At 37.1% G+C, this 6,071-nt stretch overlaps 1 pseudogene; it reads left to right on the top strand.

Annotated features, from left to right (window-relative positions):
* Positions 1–4,062: 4,062 nt before the first annotated feature.
* LOC123938644 lies at positions 4,063–5,818 on the top strand (annotated as a pseudogene).
* Positions 5,819–6,071: the final 253 nt, after the last annotated feature.

Consider the following 6,071-nt stretch of genomic DNA (forward strand, 5'->3'; position numbering starts at 1 on the left):
CTTCCCTTCCTCTCTCTCTGCCTGCCTCTCTGCCTAATTGTGATCTCTGTCTGTCAAATAAATAAATAAAATATTTTTTAAAAAAACAGATTTATCGTACTAACAGTCTCCTGGGTCACAAATATGAGGTATGGGTTTACAAAGCTTAAATGGTAAGAACGATTTCACTGTCACTTTGATAACATAGAAAGGTGGGTACACTATCATCCATTTTCTACTCAGAAATGACTTAAAGGAAAACCATGGAAGCATAACAGGAAAAGGAAGCTCTTAATAATACCCCATAATCATGGTATCTCTTCATTACACAAAGATAATCCCAGGTATTTTTCTAGAGGTTAATACTTTCACAGTACTTAACATCAAGGACATATTTATCTATTTAATAATAATCTATAAGTTTACCAGACTAGATAACAGAATTTCCAGTTTTAGAAACCATGCAAAATAATTTTTTAAACAAATGGGGAAATTATTTTCATGTATTATTTTTTCCAAATATAAAAATAACTGGCTACTTTAAGGAATTTAGAAGCTAACCCACTATCCAAGTAAAGGGAAAGAACATTCTGGTGCATTTCCCTTTCGTATGGCATGTGCGTTCACACTACTACAGGTACATGGCTGCTTACATAATTTTTAACCAAAATAAGGGTTTACCCTACATTGAGATGTTACTTTCTTCCTTTTATTTCACAATTAAACTTTGAACAGACTCCTAGGAAGATGAAATAAGCAAACATATCTCTTGTCTTCTCCTTAAGTAGAACTAAAAACTGAGACTTTATATAGAAAGTGCATGTAAAAGGAGTCTAAAAAGTAGAGAGAAAGACCAGCTAAGGACCTTGGATGATAGGAAATGACATAATAGTGAGTCCCTCAGGTTGGTTGGTTGTCTCATATATTACAGACTGAGAGGTGAAAAAACCAGCAACCTGGGGATCCCAACAGGCGCAGACCTAAAAAGTCCCCAACAAAAGTCAGCTCTCCTAGCCAGAGACCAGGAAAGGACTGTCCTAACAAGACAGAAAACTTTAAGACAGCAACCACTCCACTCCTGCCAAACACCACAGAAAAAACTGTTACCCTAATTCCACTCATGTGATCAATTAGCCTGTACCTCCACCTTTGGTAGGCTGTAACAAGGATTACCAATCTATCACCTTTACTGGGGTGGTGTCAGAGAAGACTGAATAGGAAGCTGGAACTCTGATCCTCAAAGGGCAGGAACAATTGCTGCCTGATTGCATCAGTGGAGACCATGTGGGAAGCCAACATCAAGAAGAACCACCCCTGCCCCACTGTCTCCTACCCAGCATTAACAAGATCCTCAAACCCTGCAATGGTATAATGTAAAGGGAATTCTAAGAGGGATTCAGACCTTAACCATTACCCAGGGTCAGTGGCAGTAGAGACCCTGTGAGGAGCAGTAACAAAGCACTTCTACTGCTCCCCAGGCAAGGAGGTATCAGTAGACATCTAGTGGGGAACCAGAAATCATCCTCCTGCCCAACAGTAATGAGGGGCACCCTCCTTGGATTTCAACAAAAGTCAAGTGGAAAATGTAAACTTCCACCCCCATCTGACAGTATAAGGCAGTGCCCCCCACCACCACCTTCCTCTATCAGAGTTGTTTATGGAAAGAGCAGCTAAGACAGAAGGTTTAAATAAGACTCCGAGTCTCCTAATACCCAAAATGTCCAGAATTCTATTTTAAAAAATCACACATCATACAGGAAGCAGGTAGATCTCAAAATGAATGGGGGAAAAGACAATAATCAGATGCCAACATCAAGGTAACAGGTATTCCAGAATTATCTGACAAGTATTTTAAAGTAGACAGTATAAAAATGCTTCAATTAGCCATTAAGGACAAACTTAAAACAAATGAAAAAATAGAAGCTTCAGCAAAGACATAACAAGCCACAAAGAAAAGAGAAGATCTCAAGAAGAACCAAATGGCAATTTTAGAACTAAAAAGTTAAACAACTGATAAAGAAAAAAAAATTCAGTGGATGGTCTCAAAAGCAGAATAAAGGGGATAGAGGAAGGAATCATTAGTAGACAGAAAAATAGAAATGTAGTCTAACCAACAGAAAATAACCTAAGGGGGAAAAAATGAACAGCAGCTCAAAGACCTGTGAGACTTAAAAAAAAAAAAAAGCAACTTTCATAATATAGGTGTCTGGGGAGGAAAAGAGAAGGATAGTGCTGAAAACTATTCCAAGAAATAAAGACTAAAAACTCTAAGGCTGGCAAAAGACATAGACTTACAAATTCAATATACAAAGGCCAACTGAGATACAACTCAAAGAAATCCATATATGAAGACACATCATAGCCACACCTTTGAAAACTTTTGAAAACTCAAGACAAAAAAGTCTTGAAAGTGTCAAGAGAGAAATAACACTTTACCTAGAGAAGAAAAAGAGTTCAAAGAACAGCAGATAGCTAATCAGAAACCACGGAGGCCAGAAATAAGTAGCACATTTTAATTTTATTTTTTTCAGTTCTGTAATTTATTTATTGATCAAATGTTTTATGCCTGCTCACTATACACTGTATTAATAAAGGAGGTTAAGAATTTTATTGAAGTATAATTAATGTATGTTATATTAGTTTCAAGTGTACAATATAACGATTTGAAAATTCAATACATTACTCACTGCTCATCACAGTAAGCACTTAATCCCTTTCACCAATTTCATCCCATCCACCCCCCTTTGACAACCACTAGAGATTGTTCTCTGTATTTAAGAGTCTTTTTTTTTTCTTTGTTCATCTGTTTTGTTTCTTAAACTCCACCTATGAGTGAAATCATATGGTCTGTCTTTCTCTGACTAAATTATTTTACTTTGTGCTAGCTTCAGCAGCACATACTAAACTATTTTTCTTAGCGCTATATCCTCTAGGTCCATCAGTGTTGTTGCAAATGGCCTTATTATTATGCTATGTGAGTCACCATACAGTACGTCATTAGTTTTTTATTTCATTCTTTTTCATCGCTTATAGTAGTCCATTTTGTGTGTGTGTATCACATCTTCTTTATCTATCTATAGATGGACACTGAAGTTGTTTCCCTGCATCTTGGCTATTATTATAAATAATGCTGCAATAAACATGGGATACATATATCTTTTCGAATTAGTGTTTTCATTTTCCTTGGGTAAATAGCCAGTAGTGGAATTACTGTATCATATGGTGATTCTATGAAACAGCACATATCTAAAGTGCTAAAAGAAAATATCTGTCAACCCATAATTCAATATCCACTAAAAATATTCTTTAGGCATGAAAGGGAAATCAAGCTATTCTCAAATAAAGAAAATTTAAGAGAATTTGCTGTCCTAAAGAATTTGCTTTTCCTAAAGAAAATTCTAAAGATATTTCTCTAAACATAAAGGAAACAATGAAAGAAAAAACTTGGAATATCAGGAAGGGAAAAAAAGAACATGGTAAGCAAAAATATGGATATATATAATAGTCTCTCTTTACTTTCTAGAATTTTCTAAATTATATTTCTAAAACATATTTTACAGGTAAAAGCCAAAATTGTAATATCATCTGATATGATTCTAAATGCATATACAGGAAGTATTTAAGACAATGATATTCTAAATAGGAGACAGTAAAAGAAAATGAAAGGGGATAATGTTTCTATACTTCAACTGATCAGCTGATGGCACTAAGAGATATTGACATGCACATATATATATAGTATAATGTATATAATGTAATATACAAATACATATATATAAAATGTCTACAGCAACCACCAAAAATGTTATAAAAGACTAACTACTCAAGAACATTATAATGACACAAAATGGAATTACAAACTATGTTTAAGCAATACACAGGAAGGCAGAGAAAAAGACCAAAAAGCAGAGATAACAAACACAAATAGAAAATGATAGATTTAAACTCTAATATACTAATACTTAAATTAAAAAAAAAATAGTTGAGTGGCTGCCGGGAGAGAACTGAAAACCAGGAAGTAAACATTGACGGATTGACTTCATTTTTGTCGGGTGATTTTGGGGTGGCCTGCGGCCAGACTGCAGGGGCCAGATAACCATGTCAGCTGCAGCTGTAGATGCAGTTAATGCGGCCCCCTGTCGGGGTCCAAAGAAATGAGTCTAGAGGAACCAAAGAAGATGACCCAAGAGGACTGGAGAAAGAAGAAGGAGCTAGAAGAACAGCGAAAACTGGGTAATGCTCCAGCAGAAGTTGATGAAGAAGGAAAAGACATCAACCCTCATATACCTCAGTATATTTCTTCAGTGCCATGGTATATCGATCCGCCAAAAAGACCTACTTTAAAGCACCAGAGACCATAACCAGAGAAACAGAAGCAATACAGCTCATCTGGAGAATGGTACAAAACATGTAAAAGAGAATTCCATAACTACTAAGTACCGCAAGGGGGCATGTGAAAATTGCGGGGCCATGACACACAAAAAGACTGCTTTGAGAGACCTAGGCAAGTTGGAGCAAAATTTACAGGTACTGATAAAGCTCCAGATGAACATGTCCAGCCTCAGCAGATGTTTGACTATGATGGGAAGAGGGACTGGTGGAATGGCTACAATCCAGAGGAACACATGAAAATTGTGGAAGAATATGCCAAAGTTGATCTGGCAAAATGAACCCTGAAAGCCTAGAAACTCCAAGAGGAATTACCCTCAGGAAAATTAGTGGAACAGGCTCCTTCTCCAAAACACCAGTGGGGAGAAGAGGAACCAAATTCTCAGACAGAAAAAGATCATAATAGTGAAAATGAGGATGAAAATAAATATGCAGATGATATTGACATGCTTGGACAGAACTTTGACTCTAAGAGACGAATTACTGTCCAGAATCTCAGGATTCGAGAAGATATTGCAAAATATTTGCTGAATTTAGATCCAAATTCTGCTTACTATGATCCCAAAACTAGAGTGATGAGAGAGAATCCCTATGCCAACGCAGGGAAGAATCCAGATGAAGTGAGCTATGCAGGGGATAACTTTGTAAGATACACAGAAGACACCATTTCAATGGCTCAAGCACAGTTGTTTGCTTGGGAAGCCTATGACAAGGAATCTGAAGTGCATCTGCAGGCTGATCCTACAAAACTAGAGCTGCTGTACAAGTCCTTCAAAGTCGAAAAAGAAGACTTCAAAGAACAGCAGAAAGAAAGCATCTTGGAAAAGTATGGTGGCCAAGAACACTTGGATGCCCCTCCAGCTGAATTGCTTTTAGCTCAGACTGAAGACTATGTGGAGTATTCAAGACATGGGACAGTCATCAGAGGACAGGAGCGGGTTGTCACCTGCTCTAAGTATGAGGAGGATGTGAAGATCCACAATCACATAGATATCTGGGATCTTACTGGAAAGAAGGCCGGTGGGGATACAAATGCTGTCACTCTTTCTTCAAGTATTCCTATTGCACTGGAGAAGCTGGCAAGGAGATTGCTAATTCAGAGGAATGTATTATAAATGATAAAACTGGAGAAGAATCTGTGAAAAAACCTCAAACCCTCATGGAGATACATCAGGAAAAACTAAAAGAAGTTAAAAAGAAGAAAAAGAAGCATCAAAAGAGCAGTTCAGATAGTGATGATTAAGAAAAGAAACATGAAAAATTGAAAAAGGCACTGAATGCAGAGGAGGCCCGCCTTCTTCATGTCAAGGAGATCATGCAAATTGATGAGAGGAAGCAGCCTTACAACAGCATATATGAAACTCGGGAAACCACTGAAGAGGAAATGGAGGCCTATAGAATGAAATGTCAGAGGCCAGATGACCCCATGACTTCCTTCCTTGGACAGTAGTAATAGTTATAGACACTCACCCAAGATAGACACAGCTGATAACATGCTTTTCAGCTCTTGCTGATGATTATAGATGGAAAAACCCACGACTATTACTCTTGCTGCCTGACTTTAATAAAGACTCCGGAAGTCTCACAGCAAATTCATTTCTTTATACACTGAAGAAACAAAAACAAAGAGGAAGTACATTAAGTGTATATTTTGATTTTACTTCCAGTTTTATATTAGGTGATGTGCAAAGAGGCATTGGCTC

Source organism: Meles meles, chromosome 3, assembly GCF_922984935.1.
Source record: "Meles meles chromosome 3, mMelMel3.1 paternal haplotype, whole genome shotgun sequence".
Lineage (NCBI taxonomy): Eukaryota > Metazoa > Chordata > Mammalia > Carnivora > Mustelidae > Meles > Meles meles.